We start from the raw sequence: 15,030 nt of genomic DNA, 5'->3' as shown, positions 1-15,030 counted from the left end.
TCAAGCCACACAAAGAACGAGAGATCAGCCTAACCAATTCACTGTTTCACTTTAGTGTTTCTTTAAAGCCCTTGAAAGCGGTATTTTTAAAGCTCTTTAACGAGACTGCATAGCTGTCCATTCTGCACACCTGCAACTTTGCTATTACAGCAGCATTTCGAGAAATTGCTGCAACTGCATGTTTTTGAAGACTGATGCACACAGTAGCCAGATTACCAGATTGTGAGAGACAGGTTGTGTTGAGATTGGTTTAAGAACCCTTTATATTGGAACAGCAGTTACAGACATACTTTGGAAGCCAAACTTCAGGATCGATGCCAAGAGATTGGCACGGTCTCCTTTTCTTTAGGAAGCTACGTTGTGAAGTTCCATTGCGCAGCTGCATCGACTGAGGATGTTGAAGAGCTTGTCTGTTGCAGAGACGGGAGTCATCATCTTCACTCCATTCTAAGTATAAAATGGAGTACACAGTACTCCATTTTATCCTTAGAATGGAGTAAAGAGTACTCCATTTTATGCTTAGAACGGAGTAAGAGTACTCAATTTAATACTTAAAATTATGTAAAGAGTACTCTGTGTTATGCTTAGCAGGCAATGCTGGTATGTGGATTACTCTGAAGTAGGGGTGTGCGAATATCAAATTTTTCGAATACGAATCGAATACGAATATCCACCTTCGAATATCGAATCGAATATCGAATATCAAAGGAAAAATGCCTCCACAGTAACAATATTTTATTTAACATGTAGCTATTTGAAAAAAAAAAAGACATTAACAGCTTGACTGGCAACACAACATACACTGCTATCTCCAGAACACAATGTCCAGGCTAGCACAATGCACATCACAGCACAAGCAAATATCACGGCACAATGAAAGTAATGACTAGATGTTATCATGAAGAAATATGAGTTGCTCCACATGATCAGGCAGCAGGCGCTCCCTTCTAACAGAGACACCCCCCCCCCCCCCCCGCTACTGAAAAGGCACGCTCGCTTATAGGGAGGTATATGGGGCAAAGCTTTGCCAGACTGGGGTATCTGAAGGTGCCTACAGTCCGCCACTAGTCACATGGGTCACTGTCTTTCTTCAGAAGTGGTCCCGGATAGTGAACGAGTGGTAGTGCGGCACGTTACGGCCGCATAATATTGAAAATGTACGGTTACATGATCGCCAACAGCGCTGCACGTCGGAGATGCACCAGCAATAAATCATACGTATTGGGGCGCTCGTCGCAGACAGATATCGTGCCTCCGTGTACTTACGATGTTTATCGCTCCTATCGGCAACGTTTTTAGCTATACGAACGCAGCAGAAATGTGAAAGACGAGTTATCTTCTGCATGATAATCGAATCGCATATTCGAATTTTTGGAATATTCGAAGTTATCGAATATTCGAAACTTTTCGAATACACGATTTTCGAATCGAATACGAATATTTCGAATGTAATATTCGACGAATATTCGACACTTTCGAATATTCGCACACCCCTACTCTGAAGGCACTCTAAACTTCGTGTAAAACGGAGTATAGGGTGCTCCATTTCATGTAGAGTACTCCTTGATAGGGCAAGGTTTGCAAAACTGTCGTTGCAACGCTCACTTCTTCCACTGTGTAACTGTATCAATTGAGGGTGTTGAAGAAACTGCACTCTTGCGGAGACCGGAGTCGTCATCTATGCAGAGTAACCAGAAAAGACAAACAAAAAAGTGTTCAGAATGCCGTGTGTCACGACGTTTCAGTGAAGCAGAGTAGACGTACTTACATATTTCACGGAACCTTAGGGAGAGAACTGATTCATTTCAAATCGAAGCACAGCTTACCTTGTTCGACTTGTGTACAATGTTGCGAACACTTGTGCAAGTTATGTGTACAAATGTATATAAACCGAATAAAGTAGCCCCGCGCTTTTTAGATGGGTGGACACTGGAAACTGCTAGTTCCGAGGCTTTTCCTTTGGCTTGTACATAACCTGTTTAAGACGTATGATGCTGTTGCTCAGTTTTTTTGTTTTTTTTTCTGTGTGACCAGGAGAACAGGGAGATTTAGCGAAGTTGTGAAGCAAGCTAGCCATAAAACACAAACCAACAGGTTAAAAATTACCATGGTTGGAGTAATGACAGTGTGTACCTTTCATCAGTTATTAAGTTCTTAATGATGCTATTTTTACTGAGAATGAAGATGTTTTTCTTTTCTTTTTTAGCTTTCTATAAGACTGCTTTTATTATCTCTTCATGAGTTACGTGAAAACATGGCCTTTCTTTGTTATAGTTTTGCAGTACTGAATTTGGGGACCGCTGAAACAATTGGTGCTTCTTACAAGCACTATGCAAACTGTACAGCCTTTTTTTTTTTTTTTTCAGTTGCTAAGTTGTAAGGTCAAACTTTGTGTTAGCACTTGCTTTGCAAAACGGATACACCAGCACTCCCATGATTTCTTCGGTCATCACAAGTAACCTTTTTTTTATCACCTATTTTTTGCACGAATGAAAGTGTGAAACATTTCAAATGACTTATATGTCTCTAAGTAGCCACACACACCTATTCAGGTTACTGTGCAGGTTGTTTATTAGGCCGTATTTGTCATTGAGAGACCAGGTTTTCAGTCATGCTCAATCAAGATACATTAATTGTGTGGAATACGTGATCACATATTGAATGCATGATGCTCTCTGTACAATTAATTCAGGCCATCTGCTGAAATCCATTTTTCACAACTGAATGTGTCGCCTATGCATAATTTGAACATGTTCAATACAATGTAGATCGTCGAAGTTTCACAAATTACCGATTTAATTGCGATGGATTGCACGCTCTTTGACTGTCTTGATCGTTACTTACACTCAGTGTCTGCATTTTGCACATCTATGTACATATCAACATATATATGTAACTAGCGTTTTGCATGCTGGTTTTTCTTGCTTTTGTGCCCATAACAAGATGTACATACACTAGACCTTGTTTACATATGCACACCCTGTAAACATTGTCACCTTTTGCGACGTTCATATGTGAGACATTAAATATATCTTGTATTGACACGAAGTATATTCGTTGCAAACCCCCTGCTCTCATTGTTATGTATTTCTTGTCTTCACAAACACAACCGCTGTGGTACCTTAGTGGGCTAAGGTGTAGCACCGCTAAGCACGAGAGGGCACGGGTTCGATTCCCAGCCATGGAGGCAGCCGCATTTTGGTTTTAAACACCCCTATATGTTGATTCATAGGTTCCGGTGGTCAAAAAAAAAAAAAATATGGATGTCACACGGACACTTCTGATAGCGATCTGGTTTCTTAGCCATGATTGACTCCCTTCCCCTTCCTTAACCAGTGTCACACGCACGCAGTTTCGATCGCGATCGAATTTCTTGACCGCGATTGACTCATTTGCGCAAGCTGCCGAAGGGAGGCAGTCACGGTCGATCGACAAAGTTTATTCAGATCGGACTCGATCGCGATCGAAACTGCACCGTGTGATATTGACGCGTATCACGCATGTAAGCCTATCACGATCCAGAAGCTCGATTGCAATCGAAATTGCACCGTGTGACATCGGCTCGTATCACGAAGCCAATCACGATACTGAAACTCGATCGCGATCGGCTCCCTTACTCTCTCTCAACCGGTGTCACACGCATGCCGTTTCGATCGCGATCTAAACTAGCGTGTATCACGGAAATGAGCCAGTCACGATCCAGAAGCTCGACTGAGATCGAAATTGCGCGGTGAGGTCAGCGCGTGTTATGCAGATAAGCCAATCACGATCCGGAAACTCGATCACGATCGAATTCGCACCGTGTGACACCGTGCGCGTCATAATCGTATTGCGGTATTCGGCACGTAGAACTCAAGAATTTTAATTTGTCATCGCACGTGGCGACATGAATCGGTCCGTTTATTCCTCCACCTCTATACACACGCAACTTCTTTAGCGTGTTTATAAATAGCAAGCGCGAGACGAGTCGCGTGTAGTCCAGGTCACCCGCATGCCACGCTTTTGGCAAACGTCGCAGCGGCGGAAAAATCGCAGCTGCAGAAACAAAACACGTAAAAAAGTAAAAATGAAACTGTCTCGCCCGCGCTCGCAATGGCGGATACGAGCCTCGCCGAGCGGGCTAGGTAGACCGGAGTAAAAATACACCCGAGAGAGCGAGAAATATTTTCGGGTTCACAGACCAGCGCACGGGACTCAGTAGGGTTAACAATGCGACACCGCTGCTTTCGTGTTCTCAAAAATCTGAACTAAAATTTCCGTCGCCGTGTTGGCCGTGTCGCCGGTGTCGCTACAGCTACAAGCCGAGCAGTGGCTCCATCTTGCCGCGGTTCCGCGATGTGGGCCACGGTCGTCGCACAAACAACACGCACAAACATTTTTTTTCGCACGCACGCACAAACGCGATCGACGCGACGAGCAAGCCAAGCAAGCGACACAGGAGGAGAGCGCGCTGCGCGGTGCGGTTGAGCAGCCGTGTTGTAGGTTTTGATCGCCCGTCTCCCGATCGGTCAAATCCCATATGTACTAGCTCTTGCCGGACGTTGTCTCGTGTCGCATTTCGTTCAGGAAGGTATCGCGATACCCGGCGACTGACACCCGACAATCCCTTCGAAAGGAAGCCCCGTAAAGAGAAAAGTAAAAGAGGTTTTCGCTCTAGGAGGGCTTGGCTGCTAGCGCTTCGAGCTCGGTAGGCGAGAGTGAAGCCGCGGCGAGCTTGTGAGCGAAGCTCGGGCCTTTTTTCTTTCGAGAGGCAAGCGCAGGGAATGCATTGTCGCGATCCCGCACTGCTGTCGATGCGTCGTGCTCAGCCCACAGGCCAGCCTGACAGGTTCGCAAAGCGTGTTGTGCTTCACCGAAAGGTAAGCTGATGTGCGAGTCGATATTCGGCGTCTATATAAAAATGGATGCATCTGCAGCTGTTGCCGCTCGATGACTTCGACGGGAGACTGCTGCTAAAACTCGACGAAACCGCCTGGCAGCCACTTCGAGGTGAGCGAGTTGTCGAATTTATCACGGCATGGCCACGTATGCCGGTTGTTGCGACGACCGCGCTTCAAGCCTTGCAGCGCACGCGCAAGGTTGCGGTTGTGTACCGTTATATGTTTTTATTTGGTCGCCGCTTCGAGGCGGTGCCGCCATTTAAACACGTGGTGGGTTTGTTTTGGGACGTGAGACTTTCGGAACACGTAGACGCGTTGTCAGCGTGCAATTTGCTGTCACTTGACGTGGGTGTGTTGTCGCGACGCGCTTATCGCAACGCGCTTTGCTCGGCCGAGACGCGGCCTTTGCATAAACACTTGGTCGTCGACCGGCCGATACTGCAACACCGACGTTATCGGATTAAACCGGGTTAAGAAAAAACCGGCCGACAGGTTGTTTTTGTCGATTCGCGGACGTTCTTGCTCTTGTCCAAGCTCATTTATTTTTCCTCAATTTCTTTGCCTGCATACGCGCGTGCCGTAATTACCGCGCGCGTCGTATTGCCGAGTTTTTCTTTCCTCGTGCATCTCTCCTTGTTGGGTTGTAAATTGCGCGAGCTCCGATCGCCTTCAGATGTCCAAGAAGAGATCATATGACAACCCCGTGCCGGCACAGGTGTTTGCAGTCGTCACTACTGAAGCAGTTAAAGCTGGAGCAACACCTGAAGCCGCGTTCCCCGAACAGTCTTGAAAGGAGCTGGCTCATGAGGTGACGTGAGTCGCATGGGTAAACGTAAACAACGGTGCATTGCTCTAGGATCGCTCGCGTACTGCCATCAACCGCGATTAGCCTTCAACCCGTGGGAGCTATGGATTTGATCCAAGATCAGAAAGAAAGCGAAGGTTTCGAGATCTGCTGGCGGGCTTCCAGCTTTGCATGACACGTGCCAAAGTTAGCAACAGCTTCCCGCATCCTCACGCCTGCACTGTTTGTTTTTCTTTTGTTTTTTGTTCGTCCCAGCAGCATCTTTCGCTTTCAGTCGCACGCACAATGCTTCCGAGGCGCTAGGCGAGCTGTTTGTTTACTGCAGTTCGGCGTACGTGTCAAGGCCTTTTAAAGGAATCGCTGGCGTATATTTGATGGGCTGATTGTTCAGAAGGTGAAGAGCTGCGCTGCGTTATGAATTTCATGAAGTGAACGTGCGTAGGTTTTATTTTGACGTGCAGTTTCACGGCAGCACTTTTCTATTCGGGTGTTTTTATTTGCATGTTTTGTTTTCTCTAGCAAAGAGTTCTGGGGGTGAGGGCGCAAGTTCATCATTATCATTAAACCATGCAATGCAAAAATTGCTCAGCTGAGACAGCATTATGACTTTATTTTTCCTGAAACATTTATGCATCGATTGCAAGCATATGCCATGGCATGCTCAATCTTTGCCTGGCAAAGATGACAAGGGTGAGGTACAGTCATTATATCATTAAATATTGTTCATGTTGCAAAGGCAGCACAACTGACAACTAACAACAACATTTTGAAAATTTTTCCCAAGTCATTTAAGCTTCACATGCAAGTACAGTATGAGCTAAAACATACTAAACTTTTCTTGGAAGAAGTAACGGAGGTGCAAAAGTTTTGGCATATAGTCAACGTCATTAAACAGTGATGCTACCGCTGTGCCAATTGCGCCAGACTGCGCCAAAGTGCCCTGGCTGCTACAACCTGCTACATTTCCTCAAAATTTGGCAATTCTGCGCCAAGCCTGCGCCAAAGGGGTGTACTCTGACTTCCAGAAATGAAACTATAGCTACATGAAGTTCCCCTATTGAGAGCGACATCGCGCTGTACGCGGACGTTCTCCATGAGAGTGATGAAAATGGAGACAAAATACAATATGGTGTTGTCAAGCGGACGAAGGAACTGCGTTTTGTGTGTTTTTTTTTTTTTTTGTAATCAAAGCATCAACTGTAGGCAACACGGCGTAGCAGCAGTCAAGCGACATGCAGCCATGAAACTGCACATTGATGCTACCAGTCGTCATTGAGACGCTTCAGGTGGGCTGCAGTGGCCGAAAACAATCCAGCCGACTTTGGAATTCGGCAGTCCATGGAACGTTTTGCAGTGTGACCGTGTGACAAGCGCAGAAACTCTGTTTGTGCTTTGCATGACTCTCAAGGGTATCCCATACTTGTGGGCCGACACAGCAACTGCATTGTTTCCCAAGATGTTTGGAGGTTCCGAAACAGCGAAGCAGTTTAGTTCTAAGAGGTTCAAGACATCCTACATAGTTAGTGATGGCCTCAGGCCTTATTTCAAGAAACTTGTGCTTGACGAGCTGAACAAGCCGGATGTGTTTTTTTCTGTTAGCATTGCCGAGACCCCTCTTCCTGAACAGAGGTGCCAACAACTTGATGTTGTAGTTAGGTATTTCTCCAACAAAATGCAGTGAGTTGTGGAACACCTGCAGTCTTTCCGGCTGGGCTCTGCAACTTCGGAAATTTTGGCTAGTGAAGTGCGGAGAGCAATGATGGACCTGCCGCAGAAAAATGTCATTTTCTTTTCTACGGATGGCCCTAATGCAATGAAAAGCTTCAGAAAAAAGATGCAGGAAGCATACCCTGACATCATAGATGTAGGAGAGTGCTGCTTGCACAAAGTGCACAACTCATTTGCCCGCGGCTTGAGTGCTGTTGGCTCGGATGTCGACGCTGCTGTGGTCGATGTTTATTACTTTTTTAAGAATTCTTCGGCTCAGAATGAATTGTTGAAGGCAGAGCACCTGCTTCAAAAGCTAGTTTTGCTGCTCCAAAACGCAATTTTTCCTGCTCCAAAAGCTGCTCCAAAGTGGCCTAAGCCAGTAGCATCACTGCATTAAATCATACTCGTGTTGTGAAAACTGTGCAAGTTACTGTACTACAAAATTTCGAAATTTTTTTCCCAAAAGCTGTTGAGCATCAAGTGCTAATACTTTTGCATTTAGCATCAGCTATAACATTTTTATTATTTTATTTATACAAGTACCTGCAGCGCCACGAGGACATTATATTGCAGGGGGCCAACTCGAGAAGATATATGTACACACAAATACAAGATGAAAATACGAGCTAATTACAAAGCGGTGTATGCAGCATGGAAAAGTGGCAACACATAATTCAGGCACAATCTCACCAAGAAAAGAAAAAGACAGCAAAAGCAAAGGGGACAGGTAGTTTATAGCTCACGGTAGATTAGAATGTAAAAACGATTGGAACTGGGATAATGTTTTACAATCAGATATGCCCTTAGGAATGTTCCAGTGCATGGAGGTGTGCGGAAAAAATGAATATTGAAACACATTCGTGCAACAGCGTGTTTCAAGTAACTTACAGTCATGATCACAACGCGTAGAGATGAAGTGAGGGGGAACAATGTACAAGTTTTTATTAATTCCTGTGAGATCAGAGTATATTCGGTAGAAAAGTTCTAATTTCGTTGCTAAGTGGCGTTGAGCTAGATTTTTCCAGCCAAGGTTTTCTTTAATTAATGAAATGTTGCTTTTATAGTTGTAATTACCAGAGACAAACCTGGGTGCGCGATTCTGGATGCGCTCAAGTTTATTCATAAGACAGGAGGTGTTGGGGTCCCATGCTGCGCAAGCGTACTCGAGTATTGGGCGAACATTCGTATTATAAAGTTGTTCTTTAACGCTTTTGGGGGCTTTGTGAAAATTGCGTCTAATGAGGTTAAGCATTCGGGAAGATTTTAAGGTTACGTGTTCAATGTGTCTAGACCAGGACAGATTTTCTGAAAAATAAACCCCAAGATATTTGTAATGTTGTACCCGTTCAAGTGATATGTCGTCCAAATAATAATCTGATGCTCGTTCTTTTCCATGTGCTTGTGAGATAGTATTCAAAGCATGATAGTACCCACTTCTCATGCTTTGATGACCAAAGCTGGAGATATCTAGTGCATTCCTCGCCATTTGCAGACTGCATAAGTGGAGCATTGAGGTTGACATACCTAACTGACACACCCTGCACAGATTGCCCAAGAGTACGCTTCCAAAGAAGGCTAATCCATTTCTCCAGGCAGTTGCTGCGCAAGCACTTATCTGAACCGAATTAATGACCTCCATACTTCTTGGCTCTTTGATTTATTACCGTGGCCTTTTTCTTTTTCCTGCTGGAAGGCATTATTTTCAACCGTTTAATATTCATTAGTTTTATTTCATAAGTGTGCATTCCTGTAGCTTCGGATAGAGCTCGGAATGTATGCAACCGGGTACATTTGCCGTCCTCTTCTAGCCATAGCGGTATTTTCCGATGCGGCTCTGCTTCTGTGCAACCGGTAATGTTATTCACCGGTGTTGTTGTGTAGGTGAGCCACATTTTAAGTTCGCCATCATAATGTACAGCGTCTTTTCTTTACAATCCAATCCAATGCCAGGTCAGTCCTTTATGCAAAATAGATGGCCGAGTTGTGAACAACGAAAATGCATTTCACTGCATTCCTGATTTTATTATTTGGCTATTTTCAAAATTTTAGCTGTGCTTACAGTATACTTATTTATTTATTTATTTATTTAAAGGTACTGTCGGTCGCAAGAGTTTGCGGGATGTGCAGTGCGTGGCCGAGCGACGGAAAACTGCATTGCTGCGTCACCTACCGTGATGCGGCGGGTGTTGAGGCTATCGGCCGCAGCCTCCGCGATTAGATCCGGCAACGGCATGTTATCTAAACGCGCCGTCACTAATCGCCGAGGCAGATAGCCTCAACACCCGCCGCATCACGGTAGGTGACGCAGTAATGCAGTTTTCCGTCGCTCCGCCACGCGCTGCACATCCCGCAAACTTTTGCGGCTGACAGTACCTTACAAACCTCTGAGAGGCATATTGCATAAGAGGGAAAAAGTACTATAAAAGATTATAACATATACAATAATTAGAAGACTTGTGAGAAAGCAGCACAAGATTCGCAGGAGTGGAAACGACAGAAAAAAAAATGTGAGCGTACCAAATACATTAATATGCGGTACGATTTTGTCACAATGTACACTCAAACCTTGATATAACGAACACGGATATAACGAATTATCGGTTATAACGAAGTAAATGAAAAATAGCCTTGTCATAGATACAGTGCTATAAATAAACGTTTATAATACGAATTTTTGGATATAACGAAGTTATTTTCGTGGCAGATGTCACTTTGTTATAATGAGGTTTGAGTGTATACAAGCAACAAACCACACAAGCGAAAAAAATATGCCTTTGAATGCATCAGCTCATTAAAGGGACACTAAGGCAAATATTAAGTCGACGTTGGTTGTTTAAGTAGTGGTGCAGAAACCTCGTAGTGCTACTTTTATGCCAAGGAATTGCTTATTTTGAAATAAAATCACATTCTAGTGGTCTGCATCGCGTTAGTGCACTTCAAATCACCCGCCTGAAATCAGTCTTTCTCACGTCACTGTTGCCGTGCCCAGTGTTGCCTGCCTTTAATGCGCGGCGGCGTGCATTGGCAGCATGCACCATTCGGGCATCTGGCAACATCACATGCATGCGGCATTTTGTCGAACTTTCTGTCAGAGCTACTTTCACAAGCGTGCAAAACACGCGGCAGTACGCGCTACCAAAACTACCACTGAGACGCGACCGCGTGAGCGAAGCAAGGCGCCAGGTGGAACGTGCAGTTCGGCGAAAACAGCACCTTTGAACCACGCGTGCCGTTCCCCATGGCAACGCCAAAGAGGTTCTTTTTTCCATGAATCAAACAGAAACAAACAAACGGCATTTTATTACGTCTCTTAATGCACGGAAGGTTCATTTTTATTGCTGCTAGTTTGATTACTAGTGATTAATTGTAGGTAGACTCTCATACGTCATCGGGATCATTTTGAAAATGTGCCGCTCATGGCACTCATCGTGTGATACATTTAGTTTAATTTCTCGATAAGTAGGGCACTGCTGTTCATAATATTGCCGTTTTAGACGTTGTCATACATTGAGCTTTCACTCTGACATAAATTGTTATTTGCCTTTAGTGTCCCTTTAAACAATATTTCATACAGTAAAATAAAAACAATAGAATTGCAGAGCAGAGAGAACATAATTTGGCTATTACAAAAGAGTATTTAACCTATGAATTTCACATAAATAATGTGTAATACATTAGGTTATGTAGAATTATTTTTTAAAATGTGTTGTTAGAATATGCTGGAAAGATGCGCATGAAATTGAACTTATTTTAGCTGCACTGCTGCCATATTTGCAATTGTGTCTTTCTGTTTTTATTGTGAACTCAGTCAAGCTCCATAAGCTGACAGTTTGTTTAGCATTGAGCTTGTATCCTAGCAACATAGTTCTTGAATCTTGTTCATAAAGATGTAGTGTTTATTACAGTTCGCTCTCTCACTTCCTGTTTAAAGCTGCACCAAGGCTAATAGTAATATAGTTCGAACTCGGTTTTAAATTGTGGTCATTGCTCTACATTTTTTTTAAAACATCTCGCCGTAGTAAGGAGGAAAGTTTCGCAGACTGCACAACTCCCATGGCCATAGTTTATCCAGATGTTTGCTTGAGGAGGGAATATTATCACACTGTCGTGTTCACACCTCCAATGCAAGAGGTATTGGGTTCGGTTAAGTACTACCAGGTGCCCATTAGTTTTTCTGGTGGTTAGAAAGGTAGTATCCCGACCTGGTGTCCAGTAGTGTACGTAAATGGGTTCTCATGACGAAAAGTTCTTTTATCTTTCACTCTCCCTCCCCTTCATGACACTGCTTCGTGCTTTCTTATGTGGGTTACAGAAATTAATGCCTCTTTGTTTACCTGAAACCACCATTTATACACCAAGTATGTATTCTAGTAGGTGTCACAAAGTTGACGTCTTGGCTGCTTTTATCCTATTGTGCATGGAATGGGGGTCTGAATGATAACTTTTTGGACTAAATTGAACACGAATAGAGTACTGCTAGAAGCAAACCAAATAGTTTTTGAGTAATGAGTACACAATTTTACTGTTCTAGTATCATTATTACAAGCCTAAATGCAGCATTAGGAACAGATGCGTGCGTTGTTCAGCATATCATTGCTGTTTAGCCAGAAAAAGTCCGACTCCTCGAGTGATACACTCCATTACGTAACTTCTTTTTTTTTTTTAATGCCTACTTGTGGGTCCCAGGCTTAAATGCGTTCATTTGCTCCAATTTTATTCATGCCCATGCGCTATTGGTGATATGCAGCATATTTAAGAACTGTTAAAGAAATATTCGTAGTTACGACTAGTGGTCATTCTATTCAAAGACCTGTTTGTGTACTGGAAAAAAAGATGTGTGCGTATGACTTCAAAGAAAAATACGATAATGAGTTATGAGTTGGTTGTTCTAGTCGAATTGGCATGGACCTATTTCAAACATTGTCTCTGGGAGCATCGTAGTTATTGTCGCAGGAGTGTCTGCACGGATGTTGCAAAAAGTTTTAATTCATTCAGGACGATTTTGTTGCTCAATTCGTAAGTTGTCATAGTAAAGTCTATTTTGATCACTCCAAGTTTGCCCACTTTTGATACCCTTCTCATGTGACAAGCTATCTTAAATTTGGCCAACCCTTGGTCAGTGCGCCAAAGTGGGTGTGAGCCATTATTGGAGGAGAACAACAACAGTGAACAACCTCGATGTAGCATTGCCAAGGTTGTGTTGCCTCCCAATGCGGTGCTCTGCTGTTTGAGGATTTCGCTCAACGGGAACACCCTTCGACAAGGGCAGTATTCTATTTCTTATTTGAATGTTTCAAATATTTCCACACCCATAGTGCACTCCATATTGAAACTTTCCATAAAACATCTAATAATTTTATATGTTGTCCGTAAAATTACCATGGAAGTTTAATGGTATTTATATGGAATAGGCATATGCTCCGTAAAATTATACGGAAATCATATGAAATGACTCGCAGTCATTCCATATGACTTTGTGTCATTCTTTATGATTTTACGGAGTATATGCGTATATGTGTGTCATTCAATGGGGCTGTGCTGCTGTGTAGCAAAAACAGAAAATCTATGTTTACTCCACTGCCATGACCGATGGTATGCGTCTCTTGATGCAACGCTTTAATTGCGCTTGCTTTGCCAGGGCATTCACGCATCACTAAAGTGATGTCATGCTGTTGTGCCTTTGTGAATGCTCACTCAAGCATGGCATGTTGATTACTTGGCACGCAAGTTTGTTGACAGCATTGAGGACGGTCAAGGTTTCGTGCAAGTTCAGTTTAATCATGACTAGTCTGAGTAAGTCGGTCTTCCATGTGGCTTCATTTAAAAACTTTCTGAAATGCCGTAGTGATGCGCAGTTAACTAGGAAAAAAAATATGCTGTATTACAGAAGCATTTATCAATGAATTGTCGCACCATTTGAGCAAGCTGCTGTCTCTGGATGTACGCCCCAGCACTATCTACAGGCGTGAATTTCGTGCTGCATGCCTGAGCTTCACAAAAGTTACAGCCCTTTCACTGAATCTGCGCCCATGAATTTTTGTAGCCTACTGTACGTTGTATTAGTAGTGTGTTTGTTTGAGCATTAGAAATGGCTGAGGCAGCCACTCGAATGTGTATTAGAAACGATATATACTGCGGGAAGGAAATTTAAAACAGCCGCGTTGCCCTTGTTTCTGGTGGTGAATGATGTGTCTATACAATAAAAACAACAGTGAACTATTATTTAGATTAAAAAATAATCATTACAGTAAATAATCAATTAGCACTTGGTTTTCTGAGCTACCCACTACTGGAACTGCTCCCAGAAGGTCTGAAGCACCACTATGTGGCTAAGTTTCCTGCATTCAAATCCGTATTATGAGGTCTTATTCACAGTATCAAAAAAACATTGAGCATTGTGGCGTTAATTTCTTAAAAAGGCTTAAATAAAATTATGTTTATTTGAAATCATATGTACATAAGATAATTCTAGAAGTGTATAAATTATCTACAGTTCTATTACAAGGTAATTTTTTCATGACTGGTTACATGAACAGCATCATTGGATAATTCCAGGCATCACTTTCACACGTCACCCAATCACATTAACGTATTTACACAATGAAAAAAAAAAAACGTTTTTTACATCCACATGTGACTAACTTTACTTTTTTTTTTTAGCGTTTTGTTCACTAGCGTAATGGCTTAGCGTGGTCAGTTATCTATCTTAATGTACGCAGGTACAAAAGGTGTACAAAATGACACAAAACACTAGCGCATGGTCATTTTTTTAAAAATGATTGTGCATTATATGAAAATTGATGACTCTGTTACGACAGCAGTACAGCAAAAGCTACTTGAATACCTGCCATATAGCAGCCGATCGTTTGGGGTTTTGCAGCTAACATGTGTAGTAAAACGGATGCAATTTGCATATCTGTGTGATGCAGTTGCCGTATTGTTGGATCAGTCTGAACATTACTTACGCATATCGCACAAAAAGAAGAACAGATAAGCCGTGTAGGTTCTTTACAGCAAAAGTACATTTAACCATTCTAACGTTTTACTGATTAGCTTAACGCTTCAAGTTGGCTTCTAATCCGTCCGAATAAATTTAGTGCTACTGGTACATGCACAAACGAAACAAGCGAGGCACAAAGTCGTTCAAACTTTTTGCCGCATTATTCGCGCTTTCAGCTATCTCTCGCGAAACCAGAGTCATTTTCGCGGCGTAAAATGTGAAAATCGTCATCAGATGGTCGAAGTAGGGCCTCCCCTTTTCAGGACGCATGCAAGCAGGAAGTTAATCCAATTCTTGGGGGGCGAGGGTGCCGCAAACGCCCTGTCTGACCTACTTTCGGGGCAGGGACATTGCGGCTTGGCTCGGCCTCTTTGGCGGCCACAAGAGTTGTTTTTATTGATGTCAGCCGGCTGATAAGAGGAGACCCCTTATCGGCGACGTACGCTTAGTACGCGGCGCGCTCACTTTCTCTCCGCGTTTCCGTTGTCTCGTGCTTGAGGTCGTCGCACGGTACAGGGTCACCGGAATAGCCCTTCGTTTGATGCGAGCCGTTTTCTTTTGCTTGTGCTTCATTGAGGCTACGAGGTCTGCAGTTTGTTTCATGCATTTTGTCTCGGCGCTTTGGCCTCGTGCTG

General features: G+C 43.4%; 1 protein-coding gene across 1 annotated transcript in view; it reads left to right on the top strand.

The window, feature by feature from the left end:
* Window positions 1-4,419: 4,419 nt before the first annotated feature.
* LOC119400121 (eukaryotic elongation factor 2 kinase) overlaps window positions 4,420-15,030 on the top strand; it is a 30,654-nt gene continuing 20,043 nt past the window's right edge. The window contains exons 1-2 of the mRNA XM_037667078.2: window positions 4,420-4,859; window positions 4,917-4,989. The gene's annotated coding sequence lies outside the window, so the exon portion shown is untranslated. The remainder of the gene's footprint in view (window positions 4,860-4,916; window positions 4,990-15,030) is intronic.

Source organism: Rhipicephalus sanguineus, chromosome 7, assembly GCF_013339695.2.
Source record: "Rhipicephalus sanguineus isolate Rsan-2018 chromosome 7, BIME_Rsan_1.4, whole genome shotgun sequence".
NCBI lineage: Eukaryota > Metazoa > Arthropoda > Arachnida > Ixodida > Ixodidae > Rhipicephalus > Rhipicephalus sanguineus.
This window is presented reverse-complemented; position numbering and strand designations above follow the sequence as displayed.